Raw genomic sequence first — 23,454 nt, forward strand, 5'->3', positions numbered from 1 at the left:
AAGTAAGCAAGTAAATAAGCAAGCAGTAAGCAAGTAAGTAGCAAGTAAGTAATTAAGTTTATCTATGTACAGGTAGACATTAACACAGTTACACAAATTATCATCAATAGTAACATATGTATAAATTACCTAGGATAACTCCCCCAAAAATGGTCACAGAAAGTGACGTATTAACATTATGATAAAGTTTGTGGTGGTAAGGTGAGGGTAGTGACTGGAAGGGTGGATGGTGGGGGTATTGGTATCATTAGCGAGGTGTGAATACCTTAATATAAGCACTCACTCGCCTTTGTGGTAACTTGTCCGTTGGTATGCACAGAAAACGCACCTGAACGCCGGCTCCACGAAAATGGGAACTCAAGATGCTTGAACCCTACTGACCTTACTCATGCATCATCCCACTGCCTCACTCATACCCACATACCCAACACTGCTACCCTCCACGCCGGGGAATTTTGCTGTTTTGTGCACAAGCTGAAGGGGGCAGTTGTTGTGCTTGAGGTTGAGTGCTGGTAGAGTGTGAGAGTGAGTGCACCTGCTGCTGTTGTTGCTGTTGTTGTTGCTGCTGGGTGCTGTGCACGGGCACAGCACCCAGCCCACCACCCTCACCCAATACCCAACCTTCTCTCATCCCCAGCTACTCTACACCCTGAACATCACCTAAGGCACAATACTCTCACTGTTAATATGGATCCCATATTACAACATATTTACTAATTCTATAGCTATATATAGAATGTTTATGTAATGGTATAGAGTACAAAAGCCTGACAGTGAGTATAAATGGCAGTAATGACGGATAGACAGTTGCAGGGTCCTCCCCAGCTCTTGTAAGTTAAGTCTAGCATCGTTGAGTGTGAGCTGAGGCTTGGTACGTGAATGGTGCCTCCAAACATTTATGTATCTTGTGTTTTATCTATGTTATGTGCGGTGATAAAAGGTGTAGGGCGGCGCGATCAACGCGTGAAAGTGTCGTGGTTAGCTACGAGGTGAAGGCAAGTGGAGTGTAGAGCGTGTCTGCGAGCAGGAAGGAGGAGAATGATGGAGGCTGGTAGGGTGGGTGGCTGCAAGATGTGAGGCAGAGAGAAGGCTAGGTACTTTAATGAAATATGTGCCTCAGGCTGTGCCTCAGCCTTGCCAGTGAAGTCCCACCGCAACTTCTCAACTTTTCTTTGTTTCTTGTGCAAGTGTAGTTATATAGCGTGTTCCTGGGTGGGGCACAGTGTGCGTCGCCCACCCCACACCCCATAACCCACCATACATCCCACTGCGGAATACATCGTAATTAAATAATCTAGAAATGGCGAGTGGCGGTGATGTGCGCTGGAAAAGGAAGGTATGTGCATGATAGTGCTTGAAAGGCAACAGCACATCCCCACCCATCAGTAGGGATTTGGAGTAGTGAGCGCTTACTGTGGTGTTCAGTGCAAGTGATCGGAGAGGTACTCACTAGTTCGTGTGCTTGGAGGTGGACCTTGAGGCTGTACTCGACCCTCTCCCAGCGTTGACAGTAAAGGACAGAAGGGTTACAGTAATTGGTGCAGGCTGTCTGGACGAGGTAAGATTCTCAACACTCTCCCTCTCTCTCTGAATCCTTCGTATCCCACTCTTATTGTACTAACTTCACTCATAGTGCACTAGGAATGTTCTTGGAGTGAGTGCACAAACCTATGAGTGCACTAACTAGACGTGAATGTGTATATGAGTGCACTAACTAGGTGTGAGTGCTTATATGAGTGCACTAACTAGATGTGAGTGTGTATATAAGTGCACTAACTAGACGTGAGGGTGCAAGAGTGCACTAGTTACAACACAGTTCATTTCCACTATATAGAATTGGATACCTTTCTGTCGCACGTTGAAATCTCCTTGATTATAGTGCGAACATTACCCAAGTTTTATTGATAAATTTATTGTTCAATGAATTTCCAGTCAACAAAGTTCTATCAGCAAAGTTCTGTCAGCAAAGTTCTGTCAGCAAAGTTCTGTCAGCAAAGTTCTGTCAGCAAAGTTCTGTCAGTAAAGTTCTGTCAGCAAAGTTCTGTCAGCAAAGTTCTGTCAGCAAAGTTCTGTCAGCAAAGTTCTGTCAGCAAAGTTCTGTCAGCAAAGTTCTGTCAGCAAAGTTCTGTCAGCAAAGTTCTGTCAGCAAAGTTCTGTCAGCAAAGTTCTGTCAGCAAAGTTCTGTCAGCAAAGTTCTGTCAGCAAAGTTCTGTCAGCAAAGTTCTGTCAGCAAAGTTCTGTCAGTAAAGTTCTGTCAGCAAAGTTCTGTCAGCAAAGTTCTGTCAGTAAAGTTCTCTGAGTTGTGTTGTGGTGGATGTCAGAACAGGATAACTTACCACCACCACAAGAAAATATCAACATTGTCATCAAGTTGGAGAGGTAGTTCTTGATCCAAGGAACTGGACTTATCATCCCCTGCCTTGGATTGAACCTGATTACCTACCATTCCCAGGCACTATATGATCCCCCCTTCCCTTACGGGCTTAACGCTTCCCCTCCTCATAATTAGATTACAATGAATTACAATGTAAATAAATTTGGAACGACTGGTCATTTACCGCGTTAAGTTTGAAGCCTATCTGCTGCACAATGCACAAGGTTTGCAGACTGCACAACCAGTTAAGCAAGGACACACAGGCAGAAATAATTGTTTTAAGGACGTTATGTTGTCCGTGGAGCGGTACGTGATGAACACTTAAGAACACAGGTAAATCTTGCAGATTTCTACTTACATTCAGTATAAACATTCTCTCATATGTTCTTAATATCTATTAATCCCGGGGAAAATAATTCCCAGAACCGTGGCTCAGTTGATAGCGCCCTCAGCTCATACTAAGGGCCCTGGTTCAATCCCCGGTACGGGAGGAAACGTTAGGCATGTTTCCTAACACCTGCTGTCCCTGTTCATCTAGCAGTAAGTAGGTACCTGGATGTTAACTGTTGTGGGTGGCATCCTGGGGCGTGGCAGTATAACTTGAAATGAGCTGAGGTAGAATAACAGATCTTAGGCTGTATATTCAGTTAGGTGAAAGAAGAACAAAACTCCCGCCACAGCATAACATCATTCTGTAAAAGACGAACCTTGTCCCGGTGTCTTTACGAAGGTCGTTAAAGGCGGCAGTTCCTGGTTCTCTAAACCAGGAATATTCTCAGTGTACGAGGCCTGGTCTCAGACCGGGCAGCGGGGGCGTTGACCCCGAAACCCTCTCCAGGTATATACGCTTACGAATATATATATATATATATATATATATATATATATATATATATATATATATATATATATATATATATATATATATATATATATATATATATATATATATATATATATATATATATATGTCGTGCCGAATAGGCAGAACTTGCGATCTTGGCTTAAATAGCAACGCTCATCTTGCCATATAGGACAAGTGAAAATTTGTGTATGCAATAATTTCGCCAAAGCCATTCTGAACCTAACGAAAAAAATATATTTCGTTGTGTTTGTTTAGTATTAAATTATTGTAAACAAATCTAAAATATATTTAGTTGGGTTAGGCTAAAATAAATTGTTCTTGTTATAATAAGGTTAGGTAAGTTTTCTAAGATCCTTTTTGTGCAAAATTAAAAATTTTTTACATTAACATTAATGAAAAATATATATCTTTAAACGTATATGAGAAAATTTTAGAAAGGACTTAATTTTAAATGAGTTCTTGCTAATTGACCAGTTTTACATATTCGGCACGACATATATATATATATATATATATATATATATATATATATATATATATATATATATATATATATATATATATATATATATATATATATATATATATATATATATATGCAATAAGATCAGAGTAAACAGGTGATCTCAGAATATGCAAAACAACCACTGTGAAAGAATACAGAAATTCCAAGCGCTTTCGTGACTACTCACATTATCAAGGTGTCATGTGGGGGTACGATAACGTGGATTGGGTAATAACACTCACGTTGGATGTTCTAGTATAATTATAAAGGAATATATGGGAAGCACCATACCCGCCCTGCCTCTCTGCTCTCTATCGTAAGACTGACTCACGAATTGGGTCCTAAAGGTGAGCGGCGTTCAAAAACATGCTATGGTCAGCAGCTTCGGTGCTATTTCTACCGGGAAGACCTCGTCCACTTCACTGGATCAATCCGTTCCACCAGTTGAGGAGAAAGACATAGCTCCCACTGACTTCCCAGACGAGGTCAAGCGTTTGTTGACTCTGTTGAACAAACGTCGTAAAGCCATTGCCTTACCAGGTGAGAAGATGGGTATAACGTACTTATTGTCCCATCGTATCCCACTTGAACCTGGTACTAGACCTATCTATATACCTGCGTACAGAATGCCTCATTTACATGTTGCTGTCGCAGAAGAATTGATCAATCAAATGCTTGATGATGGAGTTATTGCACCTAGCAATTCACCTAGGAATGCGCCCTTGATCTTAGTACCTAAGAAGGATGGTACTTGGCGCCCAGTGATTGACTTTAGGAAGTTAAATGCGAAAACTATTCCAGATTGCTTCCCACTTTCTGTACTAGGTGATCTTTTACGTAACATCGGAGATAACAAAGTCTTTTCGACCCTGGACTTGTTACAAGGGTTTTTGGCAAGTCCCTCTTCATGAGGACAGCCAAGAGCTAACTGCATTCTCCACTCCTACAGGTCATTATCACTTCCTCCATATGGCCTTTGGATTACGATCCTCCCCTATCACGTTCTCAAGGCTCATGACTAATATCTTTAGAGGTCTCATAGGTAATGCACTTATGGTGTACTTAGATGACGTAATCGTCATATCTAAAGACGTGGATACACACTTGAAAAGACTTTATGTAGTACTTGGTAAGCGAGAAGAAGCCAATTTAAATATCAAACTGTATAAATGTCAATTTTTCAGATCAGAAATCAAGTTTCTTGGTCACGTAGTCACTCCTAGAGGGGTTACGACTGACCAAAGTAAAGTAACTGCAGTACTAAATTTTCAAACTCCCAAAACTGCTGATGCCGTAAGGTCCTTTGTGGGCTTAGCAGGTTTTTATAGATCTTTTATTGCCAATTTTTCTTCCATAGCTGCTCCTCTGAGTTGCTTAAGAAAGATGCTCCTTTTGTTTGGACCTTCAGTCAAGAAAGAGCATTCCAAACTCTAAAAGAAAAACTAACATCTGCTCCAATTTTGAAATTTCCCGATTTTTCTAAGCCCTTCTGCCTGACAACTGATGCTAGTTCTATTGGCATAGGTGCCGTACTAGCTCAGAAGACCGATGGCAAGTACAACGCAGTTGGATTTGCTAGCCGAGTCCTTACAAAGGCTGAACATAATTATACAGTAACTGAGCAAGAAGCTTTAGCAATAGTATGGTCTTTAAAGCACTTCCGAGACATTATTTATCAGTACCCTGTTCATGTCTTGACAGACCATGTTCCACTGATACCTTTATTCCAGAACAAACAACCTACTGGAAGGTTAGCCAGATGGACCTTGACTATCCAAGAGTTCAATCCTACCTTTGAAAACTTACCTGGCAAGTCAAATATAGTTGCAGATGCTTTATCGTGACATGTTAGTATAGTAACTGCAGACCCTCCATTTACTGCTGAGGATGTAAAGAATGCTCAAAGAACAGATCCCATGTGGTCTGGTGTGATTCGATTCCTGCTCCAGGAAGATCTTATTCTGACTGTGAAGCCACCAGCACCCATCAATGACTTTGTCATGAACCAAGAATTACTGTATCGAACAGCCGAGTTGGGTACTCCTAGCAGAAGGGTATACCAGTTAGTAATTCCACAGCCACTAGTGAACTAGCCTTACAGCTAGTTCACGATGTACCAGGTGTTGCGCACCCTGGTATGGATCGTTCAGTAAAACAAGCATGTGGGGGTACGATAACGTGGATTGGGTAATAACACTCACGTTGGATGTTCTAGTATAATTATAAAGGAATATATGGGAAGCACCAGACCCGCCCTGCCTCTCTGCTCTCTATCTTAAGACTGACTTACGAATTGGGCCCTAGAGGTGAGCGGCGTTCAAAAACATGCTATGGTCAGCAGCAACATGAATAACAGTCAGTGATTCATGCAGACGGCTGGTAGTGAGTCATAATACTGGTAACTGGTTACTGGTACTACTGAGAACTGATACTACTGAGAAAGGAACAATGAAAGTAATACATCAAAGGAAGGCATATAAATGGTCTAGCCCACACCTCACTATCACATCCCACAACAAAGCAACACCTGACGTGCGACTCATAAGAAAGGGAACACTGCAGCAGGCCCACTGGCCCAACTAGACAAGTCCTTCACACAACCCACCAACAAACTATTCTACCCAAGAATTAAGAATTTTAAAATTTATTATTTGTCCAATGTATTATTAAATTCTTCCCAAATTCTATTAATTATAAATGGATCTAAATTATATTAACCAAAGAAAATATTCATATTATTGTCAAAACTGCTTTTTATGAAACAAGATTCAATTATATTCCTGTCGACCATGGACTTGCTTGATACAACTTTCTCAACTTTTTGAAAATCAATTGGATGGTTAAAATCTCTTACATGAATAAATAGAGCATTGGAATCTTGTCCAGTTCTAATGCTATATTTATGTTGTTTTAATCTTAGTTCGAGATTTTTACCAGTTTGACGGTAATAAACTTTATCGCAAATTTTACAAGGAATCTTATAGACACATCCATCAGCATTTTGGGGGGAATTCTTCATCAAAAGTTTTTTTTTACTGTATCAAGATTTTTGAATACAACTTTAATATTAAAAGTCTTAAGAAGAGAAGGCATATCAACCAAGTTTTCATGGTAAGGGAGAACCAACATATTTTTAGTTGAATAAGGCTGGTTGCCCCTTTTTGGATTGTAAAAAGTATTTCTAGCAATTTTAAAAGATTTATCAATTACGTTTCTTGGGTATTTCATATCATTACCTATTTCATAAGTTTTGGATATATCCTCATCTATAAACTCAGGACTACAAATTCGTAAAGCTCTCAAAAACATTGATGAGAAAACAGACAGTTTGACTCTATCTTGAAGGGAAGAATAATAGTGGACATAGGAACAGTTATCTGTAGGTTTTCTGTAAATTTTAAATTTGAATTCATTATTACCCTTAATAATTAAAACACCTAGAAAAGGCAATGAGTTATTTTCTTCAAACTCAACAGTAAAGTTTATAGAATGGGCTAAGCTATTTAATTTAACAAGGAAATGGTGTATATTTACATTTTTGGGCATAAGACACAAAATATCATCAACATATCTGAACCATTTAGCTCTATTAGGGAGGATTGTGTTAAGCAATCTTGTTTCAAAAAATTCCATGTATAGGTTACTAAGAACAGGTGAAAGAGGATTTCCCATTGCCATACCAAACTTCTGAGTGTAAAACTTATCATTAAATACAAATTTTGCATCAACAATGCAAAGTTTAATAAGTTTAATGATAGTAGGAACTGGCAATGGTAAATCATAGTTAACGAGTTCTTCAGATAAGAAACTTAATAAATTGTCAGCTGGAACTATAATAAACAAGGAAGTAACATTAAAACTAACCATGTTAAAATCATTTAAGTCAGTCAAGGAGCTTAATTTATCAACTAAATCTATGTTGTTTTTAACATTAAAGGCCATTCCATCCGAAGGGAAACTCAGTATGTTTGATCATTGCTATAATAAACTCAGAAGAATTTGTAATGAACTCAAAAACAAACTACAAAGAAAATTAGACATTTTAATTGAAAATAGTGATTGGACAAAGCATGCTAATAACAATTTTGTAATTAACTTATCAGATGAAATATTAGATAAAAATACAACTGCTGCTCTAGGTTTTGGCCTAAGTTTTGCAACTTCAAAAAAACTTAATAATGTTGAAATTGCAAAAGCCTTTTGTAACTTTGAAAAATTTTCTGATTTATCCACTGATGAAAATAATATTAGTAAAGGAATGGTATATAGCTCTATGTTAAAACCAAACATTCCCAATTGCCCTCAAAGATTCTTTAAGTCTTATGATTCACTTAACAATAAAAATTTGCGCCTTACTAAAGCAGACAAAATAATTGCAATAGTAATTATGAAAGAAAATGATTACCAAGAAAAAAATTAATAATCTCTTAGATGATACTGAAACCTATTCTAAACTTAGGAAAAATCCCCTAGAAACCGTTAACAGCAATTTCAATAAAACAATAAAACTTCTACTGAAAGGCAAAGATGAATTAGTCAAACAATTTACTTCCACTAATCCATCTTTACCTTACATGTATGGACTAATAAAAACACACAAACCAGGGAATCCAGTCAGACCAATTATTAGCTCCATAGGGTCAGTTTCATATAAATTATCCAAATGGCTTGTTGACATTTTGAGCCCTATTGTTGGCAAAATTTCTAACTTTAATGTTAAAAACAACATAGATTTAGTTGATAAATTAAGCTCATTGACTGACTTAAATGATTTTAACATGGTTAGTTTTGATGTTACTTCCTTGTTTACGAAAGTTCCTGTTGATGATTTATTAAGTTTCTTATCTGAAGAACTCGTTAATTATGATTTACCATTGCCAGTTCCTACTATCATTAAACTTATTAAACTTTGCATTGTTGATGCAAAATTTGTATTTAATGATAAGTTTTACACTCAGAAGTTTGGTATGGCAATGGGGAATCCTCTTTCACCTGTTCTTAGTAACCTATACATGGAATTTTTTGAAACAAGGTTACTTAACACAATCCTCCCTAATAGAGCTAAATGGTTCAGATATGTTGATGATATTTTGTGTCTTATGCCCAAGAATGTAGATATACACCATTTCCTTGGCAAATTAAATAGCTTAGCCCATTCTATAAACTTTACTGTTGAGTTTGAAGAAAATAACTCATTGTAGTGTTGGTACTGGAGTGTAGTGTTGGTACTGGTCTGTAGTGTTGGTACTGGAATGTAGTGTTGGTACTGGAGTGTAGTGTTGGTACTGGATTGTAGCGTTGTTACTGGTGTGTAGTATTAGTACTGGAGTGTAGTGTTGGTACTGGTGTGTAGTGTTGGTACTGAAGTGTAGTGTTGGTACTGGATTGTAGCGTTGGTACTGGTGTGTAGTGTTGGTACTGGTGTGTAGTGATGGTACGGGAGTGTAGTGTTGGTACTGGACTGTAGTGTTGGTTTTGGAGTTTAATGTTGGTACTGGAGTGTAATGTTGGTACTGGAATGTAGTGTTGGTACTTGAGTGTAGTGTTGGTACTGGAATGTAGTGTTGGTACTGGAGTGTAGTGTTGGTACTGGAATGTAGTGTTGGTACTTGAGTGTAGTGCTGGTACTGGAATGTAGTGTTGGTACTTGAGTGTAGTGCTGGTACTGGAATGTAGTGTTGGTACTTGAGTGTAGTGCTGGTACTGGAATGTAGTGTTGGTACTTGAGTGTAGTGCTGGTACTGGAATGTAGTGTTGGTACTTGAGTGTAGTGCTGGTACTGGAATGTAGTGTTGGTACTTGAGTGTAGTGCTGGTACTGGAATGTAGTGTTGGTACTGGGCTGTATCACTAATGCAGTGGACACCAATATTGTTATCGTACCACACTCTCCCAGACACAGGATTATATCCGGGTAGTGTATGGGTCACTTAGCAAGCGCATACACACACACACACACACACACACTTACATACACACACACACACACACACACTTACACTCACACACGCGCACACACACACACACACACACTTACACACACACACACGCACACACACACACACACTTACACACACACACACACGCACACACACACACACACACACACACACACACACACACTTACACACACACACACACGCACACTCACACACACACACACACACACACGCACACACACACACACACACACACACACACACACACACACACACACACTTACACACACACACACACACGCACACACACACACACACACACACACACACACACACACACACACACACACACACTTACATACACACACACACACACACACACACACACACACACACACACACACACACACACACACACACACTTACATACACACACACACACACACACACACACTTACACACACACACACACGCACACACACACACACACACACACATACACACACACACACACACACACACACACACACACACACACACACACACACACACACACACACACACACACACACACACTTACATACACACACACACACAAAACAGGTATGATAAAGCGCACAGAGCAGGAAGAGTGACCCAGTAGCGGCCATTGAAGAGCGGGGCCAGGAGCTGTGAATCGACCCCTGCAACCACAACTAGGTGAGTACGCACACTCACACACATATCGGTCGTCTGCTACTGAGGTAGTATGAAACGTGAAAGAAAAAAACACTTTCACAATGATTCATTTAATGACTGTGCACTCCAACACTACATCAAATCGTAAAACCACTTGTTTCCACCCACTCACTCAAGCCTGTTGGATGTCCAAGCCCCCCAGTATTCCAAACCTTGGTATCATTTGTATCAAGAGAACGAGAAAACACGATATATATTGTGGAGAAAGACGTCATCAAGTCATGTGATTTTGTTATGTTGAAACAGGAACCAGCATGGAGTAGTGTCATATAAGAAAGAGCAGTTGAGATGTATTTGCCAGAACTTTGTTCTGTGGTGCTGGTGAGGTTTCTGATGGAAGACATGACAATGGTAGGTATCCACATGTTGCTTCTTGAATGGGCCTTTGTGTCGCTGGGCAATGTTCCGCCAGGTAGAATCAAGAATCTTTGTTTCTTTTTGGTGGTGGTGTTGGTAGAGTGAAGTATATTCACAGTTCTGCGTTTGTAATCTTTTATAGAGTAAAGAGGGACGTGTAAGCGTGTGAAGTCATGGTGATGTATTGGAGAGCTCTTAGGAAAAACCCAACGGCACGACTCTCTTGGTGTGAGTGTCGTGGTGTGAGTATGCCTGGAGACCTGAAGAGAGTTCCGGGGGTCAACGCCCCCGCGGCTAGGTCTGCGACCAGGCCTCATGATGGATCAGAACCTGATAAACGTACGAGCCACAACCCGGCTGGTCAGGTACCGACTTTAGGTGCCTGTACAGTGCCTGCTTGAAGACAGCCAGGGGTCTATTGGTAATCCCCCTGATGTATGCTGGGAGGCAGTTGAACAGTCTTGGGCCCCTGACACTTATTGCGTTGTCTCTTATCGTGCTAGTGGCGCCCCTGCTTTTCATTGGAGGGATGTTGCATTGTCTGCTGAGTCTTTTGCTTTCGTAGGGAGTGATTTTCGTGTGCAAGTTTGGTACTAGTCGAAATGAGTAAGGTCGTTCTTATTTGTAGGTTTTCTTTAGATTGAAGGAAAGAATATCGTTGTTTTGTAACCTGTATAGTAAAACATCTAGTTCAAGATCTAGTTGTTGAGCTTATGAAGATCTTGAACAATGAGTCTTCTGGGATGCCTGACCAGAATGTCAGGGACATATCTGAGCCATGTAACTGTATTAGGAATAATATTGCAAAAACCTTCCGGTTCTATGTTTTTCATAAAAAAATATTAGCCAGGACTGCTCGCAAGTACACTTCTCATAATTAAGCCGAAGTAGTTTGAAAACTTGGTTTCCATATCTGGAGGAGTTAAATTAAACCACAGCTCGACAACATCACAAGAAACTACGATTTTAGTGACTTGGACTTCCAGATAGGTTTTCTGCAAGTCATCATTGCTGCTGCTGTCATTGAATGTATTTCTCCTGTCATCTCTAGAAGATATATCACCGTTCTGAAAAACCTGGCACATAGCAATAGCATACACATCACTGCAGCAGAGAGGAAATGCTGGTGTAATTCTTAACATTAGTAATTACAACAGCAGAATTCTCGATCTGAACGACACCAACAATTGTCCGTCAATTACAGCGCGAGACCTGGATAAATATACCAAAATCTTCTTACCTAAAACATGTTGCATCCTGCATAGTTCTGAACAAAGTAAGAAACTTTTGTATATATTGCCAGGACAAGCTAGGCCAGCCAGGTCATATGGACTCCCAAAGACACTTGGGATTCCTACCTATCCTATCACTTCAGGTATTCGAAATGCCCTTTACAGACTAGCTGGACATTTTACAAAATGTGTGTTCAACATGATAGGTACCACAAGTAGGTACCACTCGGGAGACCTCCTGGCCCACATCAAAAACATCAACATTAAGAATAAACAAAAGGCGTCATTTAATGTCTAGTCATTCTTCACCAATGTTCCCACTGATGCCTATAGACAATCCACTGAGTGCAGTCCTGGCCAGTCTCTTAATGGAAATCTTAAAGACTGAAGGTTTTTGCAATATCACTTGCTAATACAGTTGGTGCAAAACAGGATCCTGTAGAGAAAGCACAACTAAGAGACATATCGGCGTACCGGAGGGTGTACCTCAACCTTGACAGAACATGACAAGCAAGACAGAAACTGAAAGAGAGAGTACAAAGATGCAAGGAGGAAAGATAGGCATGGCTCAGATACTGTGGAATATAGTGACTGTTCACATGACCTTCTGAAGTGAATGTGTTGTAAATAAACTGATATTTCAGCTAGGTAGCTGTGATAAAATGTTGGTACAATGTGAGGTCCCGGGCTGTATGGCTCACATGGTTATTCTGGTTGTAGGAATTCTTAGAAGAATTCATTTACATCACCTGTGGCTCCTAATAATATCTGCTATTATGGATTCTATTATTTTTTTCATAACTGATGTCAGGCTTATTGGACGGTAATTTGATGGAAGGGACTTGGTGAGAAGTGATATAAAATAACGACTCGATGGAAGTAGAGACAAAAATGTAATGTGATGGTATCCTTTATTACTGTACTGGCAACCTTTATTACTGTACTGGCAACCTTTATTACTGTACTGGCAACCTTCACTACTGTACTGGCAACCTTCATTACTGTGTCTTATCTTTCCATACAATGAAGTTATCACTAAATTTATATTCAGAAATAACATTAAGCAAAGAGCACTACCTCAGGGACGTTGTTTGACTTTCAGTCACCGATCAAGGAACTCCAATCAGTTTGGCTACAATTAAAATCCTCCAGAATTATATTTTCATGACTTGAAGCCTTTAAAATTTCATCCCAAAGAAGTCTTCATGTGTCCTTTTCTAAGTTCGGGCGTCGGTATTGCACGCCCAAAATCAAATTTTCATTTCCCTCAAAAATTTTATAGTTATATCAGTGTTTAATAATTTAAAACTTTATATATTACATTAGACAGGCGTGTCCTGATTCCCTGAGGTCAACCATAGTTTCGGTAATAGCGACTGTATCTGTTTCCAGTACTTGCTGTTAGTCTAATCTAGCTACTTTGTTCCTAGTGCCACGATATTTAGAATAATAAACTCTGAATAAATGTTTTCCTTGCATCTTTCATATGTTCTTTTGTCTATATCTTTACTTCTTGCACTTTTATTTTCCCCCGCTTAACAGGATTCTTTACTATCTTTAAAGCAGTTTTTTTTTATTTCTAGTACATAACCAATTCCCCTATAAAGTCCCGTTATAGACACTAGTTTCTATTTCACAAAATATCGTATTTTTCCAGTCCCATCTGCAGTTTTACAAACATTATAATTACCCAGACTACTGTCAGAAATTAACATGAACCTCCAGGGAGACCATTACCCACCATCTCCAATGACACAGCTAAAGTTTGGCCTTCCTGTTCAGAAACATGAATACAATTGGTAGAAAACATAACACTAGTAATGAAAAATATTCAGACCGCTGTCAGAACTCACGGAATCGTAATAACACGACTGAAAATAAATAATAGAATGAGTGGGACTTGAACCCATGGTAAGTCCTGGCCACCCATGGCAAGTCAGTCCTCCTGGCCACCCATGGCAAGTCGGTCCTCCTTGCCATCCATGGCAAGTCAGTCCTCCTGGCCACCCATGGCAAGTCAGTCCTCCTGGCCACCCATGGCAAGTCAGTCCTCCTGGCCACCCATGGCAAGTCAGTCCTCCTGGCCACCCATGGCAAGTCAGTCCTCCTGGCCCCCCATGAAAAGTCAGTCCTCCTGGCCTTTGACTATAAATCCCACCCATTCCTTGATTTCACTGTCGGAAATCAGTTTAAACCACTCCCTAGATGGACCACTAACCACCTTTTCGATATGCACATCTGGGTTTTTGACTCGCTGCTGCCAAGCATGAATATTATCCCTAGCAAACATTACATAAGTAGTGTAAAAAGTATCAGACAGACAAACATCTTGGACTTGTTACAGTACTTGCAGTATCAGACAAACATCTTGGACTTGTTACAGTACTTGCAGTATCAGACAGACAAACATCTTGGACTTGTTACAGTACTTGCAGTATCAGACAGACAAACATCTTGGACTTGTTACAGTACTTGCAGTATCAGACAGACAAACATCTTGGACTTGTTACAGTACGTGCAGTATCAGACAGACAAACATCTGGACTTGTTACAGTACTTGCAGTATCAGACAGACAAACATCTTGGACTTGTTACAGTACTTGCAGTATCAGACAAACATCTTGGACTTGCTACAGTACTTGCAGTATCAGACAGACAAACATCTTGGACTTGTTACAGTACTTGCAGTATCAGACAGACAAACATCTTGGACTTGTTACAGTACGTGCAGTATCAGACAGACAAACATCTTGGACTTGTTACAGTACTTGCAGTATCAGACAAACATCTTGGACTTGTTACAGTACTTGCAGTATCAGACAGACAAACATCTTGGACTTGTTACAGTACTTGCAGTATCAGACAGACAAACATCTTGGACTTGTTACAGTACTTGCAGTATCAGACAAACATCTTGGACTTGTTACAGTAGCAGTATCAGACAAACATCTTGGACTTGTTACAGTACTTGCAGTATCAGACAGACAAACATCTTGGACTTGTTACAGTACTTGCAGTATCAGACAGACAAACATCTTGGACTTGTTACAGTACTTGCAGTATCAGACAAACATCTTGGACTTGTTACAGTACTTGCAGTATCAGACAGACAAACATCTTGGACTTGTTACAGTACTTGCAGTATCAGACAAACATCTTGGACTTGTTACAGTACTTGCAGTATCAGACAGACAAACATCTTGGACTTGTTACAGTACTTGCAGTATCAGACAAACATCTTGGACTTGTTACAGTACTTGCAGTATCAGACAGACAAACATCTTGGACTTGTTACAGTACTTGCAGTATCAGACAGACAAACATCTTGGACTTGTTACAGTACTTGCAGTATCAGACAGACAAACATCTTGGACTTGTTACAGTACTTGGAGTATCAGACAGACAAACATCTTGGACTTGTTACAGTACGTGCAGTATCAGACAGACAAACATCTTGGACTTGTTACAGTACTTGCAGTATCAGACAAACATCTTGGACTTGTTACAGTACTTGCAGTATCAGACAAACATCTTGGACTTGTTACAGTACGTGCAGTATCAGACAGACAAACATCTTGGACTTGTTACAGTACTTGCAGTATCAGACAGACAAACATCTTGGACTTGTTACAGTACTTGCAGTATCAGACAAACATCTTGGACTTGTTACAGTACTTGCAGTATCAGACAGACAAACATCTTGGACTTGTTACAGTACTTGCAGAATCAGACAAACATCTTGGACTTGTTACAGTACTTGCAGTATCAGACAAACATCTTGGACTTGTTACAGTACTTGCAGTATCAGACAAACATCTTGGACTTGTTACAGTACGTGCAGTATCAGACAGACAAACATCTTGGACTTGTTACAGTACTTGCAGTATCAGACAAACATCTTGGACTTGTTACAGTACTTGCAGTATCAGACAAACATCTTGGACTTGTTACAGTACTTGCAGTATCAGACAGACAAACATCTTGGACTTGTTACAGTACTTGCAGTATCAGACAGACAAACATCTTGGACTTGTTACAGTACGTGCAGTATCAGACAGACAAACATCTTGGACTTGTTACAGTACTTGCAGTATCAGACAAACATCTTGGACTTGTTACAGTACTTGCAGTATCAGACAGACAAACATCTTGGACTTGTTACAGTACTTGCAGTATCAGACAAACATCTTGGACTTGTTACAGTACTTGCAGTATCAGACAGACAAACATCTTGGACTTGTTACAGTACTTGCAGTATCAGACAAACATCTTGGACTTGTTACAGTACTTGCAGTATCAGACAGACAAACATCTTGGACTTGTTACAGTACTTGCAGTATCAGACAGACAAACATCTTGGACTTGTTACAGTACTTGCAGTATCAGACAGACAAACATCTTGGACTTGTTACAGTACTTGGAGTATCAGACAGACAAACGTCTTGGACTTGTTACAGTACTTGCAGTATCAGACAGACAAACATCTTGGACTTGTTACAGTACTTGCAGTATCAGACAAACATCTTGGACTTGTTACAGTACTTGCAGTATCAGACAAACATCTTGGACTTGTTACAGTACGTGCAGTATCAGACAGACAAACATCTTGGACTTGTTACAGTACTTGCAGTATCAGACAGACAAACATCTTGGACTTGTTACAGTACTTGCAGTATCAGACAAACATCTTGGACTTGTTACAGTACTTGCAGTATCAGACAGACAAACATCTTGGACTTGTTACAGTACTTGCAGAATCAGACAGACAAACATCTTGGACTTGTTACAGTACTTGCAGTATCAGACAAACATCTTGGACTTGTTACAGTACTTGCAGTATCAGACAAACATCTTGGACTTGTTACAGTACGTGCAGTATCAGACAGACAAACATCTTGGACTTGTTACAGTACTTGCAGTATCAGACAAACATCTTGGACTTGTTACAGTACTTGCAGTATCAGACAAACATCTTGGACTTGTTACAGTACTTGCAGTATCAGACAGACAAACATCTTGGACTTGTTACAGTACTTGCAGTATCAGACAGACAAATATCTTGGACTTGTTACAGTACGTGCAGTATCAGACAGACAAACATCTTGGACTTGTTACAGTTGCAGTATCAGACAGACAAACATCTTGGACTTGTTACAGTACAGTTGCAGTATCAGTACAGTACAGAAGACAAACATCTTGGACTTGTTACAGTACGTGCAGTATCAGACAGACAAACATCTTGGACTTGTTACAGTACTTGCAGTATCAGACAGACAAACATCTTGGACTTGTTACAGTACTTGCAGTATCAGACAAACATCTTGGACTTGTTACAGTACTTGCAGTATCAGACAGACAAACATCTTGGACTTGTTACAGTACTTGCAGTATCAGACAGACAAACATCTTGGACTTGTTACAGTACTTGCAGAATCAGACAGACAAACATCTTGGACTTGTTACAGTACTTGCAGTATCAGACAAACATCTTGGACTTGTTACAGTACTTGCAGTATCAGACAGACAAACATCTTGGACTTGTTACAGTACTTGCAGAATCAGACAGACAAACATCTTGGACTTGTTACAGTACTTGCAGTATCAGACAAACATCTTGGACTTGTTACAGTACTTGCCCAGCCAGTTGTCACCCCCGTGTCCTGGAGATGCACTGGTTCTCCACCCCTCATGTTAGCTTCATGCTAGACTCATGCTGGACTCATGTTGGGCTCATGCTAGGCTCATGTTAGGTTCAAGCTAGGCTCAAGCTAAAATCATGCTAGACTCATGCTAGGCTTATGTTAGGTTCATGCTAGACTCATGCTAGGCTCATGTTAGGTTCATGCTAGACTCATGCTAGGCTCATGTTAAGTTCATGCTAGGCTCATGCTAGACTCATGCTAGGCTCATGTTAGGTTCAAGCTTGACCCATGCTAGGCTCATGTTATGCTCATCCTAGGCTCATGTTAGGTTCAAGCTAGGCTCAAGCTAAACTCATGCTAGACTCCTGGTAGGCTCATGTTAGGTTCATGCTTGGCTCATGTTAGGTTCAAGCTAGACTCATGCTAGACTCATGCTAGGCTCATCTTAGGCTCATGCCTGGCTCATCTTAGGTTCAAGCTAGACTCATGCTAAGCTCATGCTAGACTCATGCTAGGCTCATGCTAGTCTCATGCTAGGTTCAAGCTAGGCTCATGCTAAGCTTATCCTAGATTCATGTTAGTTTCAAGCTAGGCTCATGCTAGACTCATGCTAGGCTCATGCTAAGTTCAAGCTAGGCTCATGCTAGACTCATGCTAGGTTCATGCTAAACTCATGCTAGGCACATGCTAGGTTCATGCTAGACTCATGCTAGGCTCATGCTAGACTCATGCTAGACTCATGCTAGACTCATGCTAGGCTCATGCTATACTCATGCTAGGCTAATGCTAGGTTCAAGCTAGGCTCATGCTAGACTCATGCTAGGTTCATGCTAGACTCATGCTAGGTTCATGCTAAACTCATGCTAGGCACATGCTAGGTTCAAGCTAGACTCATGTTAGACTCATGCTAGGCACATGCTAGGCTCAAGCTAGACTCATGTTAGACTCATGCTAGGCTCATGCAAGGTTCAAGCTAGGCTCATGCTGGTCATGCTAGGCTCATGCTAAACTCATGCTAGAGTTATGCTGGACTCAAGCTAGACTCCTGCTAGGCTCATGCTAGGCTCATGCTAGTCATGCTAGACTCATGCTAGACTCATGCTAGGCTCATGCTAGTCATGCTAGACTCATGCTAGACTCATGCTAGGCTCATGCTAGTCATGCTAGACAGATGGTGATGTATGTACATTCTTCTTCGAGGAACTGTGGACTGGAAATTCTGTAGGCTCTCAGAAAGAAGCCAATAACTACCCATCTTTTAGTTCTTGTGTCTTGGTGAGAGAAGAAATGTAGAAGATCGTGGACCACGGACCAGAACACAGATACTTGTAGGACAGACCAGAACACAGAAACATCAACAAGTGGACCACAGACCAGAACACAGATACATCAACAAGTGGACCACAGACCAGAACACAGATACATCAACAAGTGGACCACAGACCAGAACACAGATACATCAACAAGTGGACCACAGACCAGAACACAGATACATCAACAAGTGGACCACAGACCAGAACACAGATAAGGTGTAAATATTAATTACAGATATCACCACATCTCCGTAATTAATACCCAGAGGTCAGGGTTCAGTGGTCACTAGTACCAACCTCTCGGCTCCCTCCCTCCCTGTCTCCACCTCTGAGAGTGGAGGGGAGGTGGGTTGGACGAGGGCGGGGAATGAGGGTGGTAGAGGAGCGGTGTTGGAGGGAGGGAGGTAGAGGAGTGATGGTGGAGGAAGGGAGGGAGGGAAGAGAGGTAATGATATGACTGGGAAGAATAGTGAGGGAAGGGAGTAGTGGTAGTGGGAACAGTGATACATGCAGTGTAATAAGGTCCTTTATTGTCAACGTTATCAATAATGGATCTTTTTTGACTACATGTATGTCTCTTTCCGTATTTTATACATTTCTCTCCAGAGTCGTGTTAGTGGTGGTACTATCAGCACTTTCTACCATGTGGAAAAAGACACTTATGTACAGTTCAGGACATTTATTAAAGGAAACGTTTCGCCACGAGTGGCTTCTTCAGTCCTAATACAGAGAAAACTAAGAAAACACATATATATATAGTGGCAGGAGTCAGGTGAGGTGACGCGTGGGTAGAGGTGGTAGTAGTAGTAGTAGTAGTAGTAGTAGTAGTAGTAGTAGTAGTAGTAGTAGTAGTAGTAGTAGTAGTAATGGAACTAAGGAGGTGAGGCAAGAGAGGGACCTGCTGGCATCAAGTAACACCAGTTCCCAGGATGGGTAATATCCTCTTGCTTAGTAATTTTGAAATACTGTAACTACCGGATTTTTGCTTTATAGTGTTACTGACAGAAATTAGTGCAGCTTCAATGCATTTTCTCCGTCTTGTCGAACTTTGTGTTCGTTATAACTGTTTTAGGTTCGAGGACAAGAAGTACAAACAACTCTTCGGACTAGCCATGGGATCCCCCCTTAGTGCAGTTCTTGCCAATTTATATATGGAGGACCTGGAATCAAGAAGGATCCTCAGTAACATCCCTCGTTCAGTTACTTGGATGCGGTACGTAGATGATATTTTGGTCATTGTACCCAAAAATCTTGACGTACAGGGCATCCTCAACACCATCAACACTGGAACCTACTATTAAATTTACTCTAGAGGAGAAGGACAACCAGTTACCTTTTCTCGACGTTCTCTTACGCACAGGGGAAAACAAACTTTCTTTTAAAGTCTACCGGAAGCCTACCTACAAGAATGATCTTCTACATTTCTTCTCTCACCATGACACAAGAACTAAAAGAGGGGTAGTTATTGGCTTCTTTCTGAGAGCCTACAGAATTTCCAGTCCGCAGTTCCTCGAAGAAGAATGTACATACATCACCAACTCTTTTAGTTCACTACACTTTCCCCTACACTTCATACGTGACTGCAGGAAACGTGCAACACGTATCCTCAGCAAGACCAACACCTATCAAATTGAAGAAAAGCCTCCAAGTTACATCGTTTTACCGGTCAGCAACGTTGCCACTAATGTTTCAAAAATGTTTGACAGAAAACTGGCTAAAATATCTACCAGCTCTTCAACTACTATTAGGAACCTGATACAAAAACCCAAGCATGATTCTGGCACAAGTGCAGGAATCTACACTATACCATGTGGGGGTGTGACAAAGTATATGTAGGGGAAACAGCCAGAACTCTGGACATTAGGATAGCAGAACACAAAAATGCTTGCAGAAATGATGACCGCAAAAACGCATGTGTTCAACATAGAGACGATGTTGGACACCTCATGAAATTCAATGAAGCTAAACTAGTTATTAAAGAAGACGACTTAAGACGGAGAAAATGCATTGAAGCTGCACTAATTTCTGTCAGTAACACTATAAAGCAAAAATCCGGTAGTTACAGTATTTCAAAATTACTAAGCAAGAGGACATTACCCATCCTGGGAACTGGTGTTACTTGATGCCAGCAGGTCCCTCTCTAGCCTCACCTCCTTAGTTCCATTACTACTACTACTACTACTACTACTACTACTACTACTACTACTACTACTACTACTACTACTACTACTACTACTACTAATACTACTACTACTACTACTACTACCTCCTCTACCCACGCGTCACCTCACCTGACTCCTGCCGCTATATATATAAATGTTTTCTTAATTTTCTCTGTATTAGGACTGAAGAAGCCACTCGTGGCGAAACGTTTCCTTTAATAAATGTTCTGAACTGTACATAAGTGTCTTTTTCCACATCTTGTCGGTATCACCATACCATTTCCTCACTTTCTACCTTGTATCTCTTCTCTATTCTTTACAGATCAATGTTGCTATAAAAAATATTGCCCGACTGCCGAGAAAAATAATATATATATATATATATATATATATATATATATATATATATATATATATATATATATATATATATATATATATATATATATATATATATATATATATATATATATATATGCAAAACAACCACTCTGAAAGAATAGAGAAATTCCAAGCGCTTTCGTGACTACTCACATTATCAAGGAACTATGAAAGTAAAGCATCCAAGGAAGCTATATAAGGGGTCTGGCCAGCACCTCACTATCAGATCACACAACGGTTAAACACCTGACGCGTGCCGACCCAACTTGGATAGGTCCTTTGCACAACTCACCCCACAAACTATTCTACCCAAGAAAATTTAAAAATTATTTGTCCAGTGTATTATTAAATTCTTCCCAAATTCTATTAATTATAAATGGATCTAATTTATATAAACCAAAGGAAATATTCATATTATTGTCAAAACTGCTTTTTATGAAACAAGATTCAATTATATTCCTGTCGACCATGGACTTGCTTGATACTACTTTCTCAACTTTTTGAAAATCAATTGGATGGTTAAAATCTCTTACATGAATAAATAGAGCATTGGAATCTTGTCCAGTTCTAATGCTATATTTATGTTGTTTTAATCTTAGTTCGAGATTTTTACCAGTTTGACCGTAATAAACTTTATCGAAAATTTTACAAGGAATCTTATAGACACATCCATCAGCATTTTGGGGGGAATTCTTTATAAAAAGTTTTTTTTTACTGTATCAAGATTTTTGAATACAACTTTAATATTAAAAGTCTTAAGAAGAGAAGGCATATCAACCAAGTTTTCATGGTAAGGGAGAACCAACATATTTTTAGTTGAATAAGGCTGGTTGTCCCTTTTTGGATTGTAAAAAGTATTTCTAGCAACTTTAAAACTTTAAAAGATTTATCAATTCTTTCAGAGTGGTTGTTTTGCATTTTCTGAAATCACCTGTTTACTGTGATCTTATTGCATATATATATATATATATATATATATATATATATATATATATATATATATATATATATATATATATATATATATATATATATATATATATATATACTGCTTGTGGAGGCGTGTATTCAAACAGGAGGAGGCTGCAATTAGTCCTTGAGCATACCACTGCATACCACTGCTCATGTTGTTTGTAGGATCGATGGCTAAGTGGATAAGGTGACATGTATATTGCTAGAAGCCCAAGCCCCTCCCACAGAAAACCTCCTTTACCCCCTCCCTCCAACCTTTCCTAGGCTGACTTCTACCCCACCTTTCCTTCACTACAGATTTATACACTCTCGAAGTCATTCTATTTCGTTCCATCTTCTCTACATGTCCAAACCATCTCAATAAGCCCTCCTCAGCTCTCTGTATAATAGTTTTGGTAATCCCGCACCTGCTTCTGAATTTCTGCAATAAACACACCCTAAGTCAGACTTCTAATCGAAGTCCAGACTTACATGCACAGGGATCCTGACAAGGAAAATGCATACAGCTATGAGGGTGCCTTTACCAAATTCAACTTCAACAACAAGAACATCAACTGGGACCAAGTAAACTACTGTATATCCTAAATGAAACATGTTGGGAAGATATCTTAAATTACATGGACCCTAACCAGTGCCTTGAAAAGATCAACCTCCTGGTAGATGAAGTATGTTCAAGGCATATTTTCCTAAGAAAAAAAGAAGAGAAGAAGTAAATTAGAGAGAGAGAGACTTCCTCTACAGGAGAAGGCGAAGAATCACTGAGCTCCTTAAGAATGACAGATTATCTGAAACACGGAAGGAAGAGCTAACCAGGGAAGTGGTAAATACTGAGCTAAAGTTAAAGGACTCATACAGGATCCAGGAGAGACAAGAGGAGCTAAAAACGATTAGTGAAATTGAAAAAAAAATCGAAATATTCCTTTTCATATGCGATAAACAAGGAAAAAACCACTTCTAGTATAGAGCACCTGCTCA

General features: G+C 39.9%; 1 long non-coding RNA gene across 1 annotated transcript in view; it reads left to right on the forward strand.

Moving 5' to 3' along the window:
- The first annotated feature begins 840 nt into the window (after positions 1-840).
- LOC138853159 (uncharacterized) overlaps positions 841-23,454 on the forward strand; it is a 269,050-nt gene continuing 246,436 nt past the window's right edge. The window contains exon 1 of the long non-coding RNA XR_011392370.1: positions 841-1,558. This is a non-coding gene — a long non-coding RNA (uncharacterized lncRNA). The remainder of the gene's footprint in view (positions 1,559-23,454) is intronic.

Source organism: Cherax quadricarinatus, chromosome 24, assembly GCF_038502225.1.
Source record: "Cherax quadricarinatus isolate ZL_2023a chromosome 24, ASM3850222v1, whole genome shotgun sequence".
Taxonomy (NCBI): Eukaryota; Metazoa; Arthropoda; class Malacostraca; order Decapoda; family Parastacidae; genus Cherax; species Cherax quadricarinatus.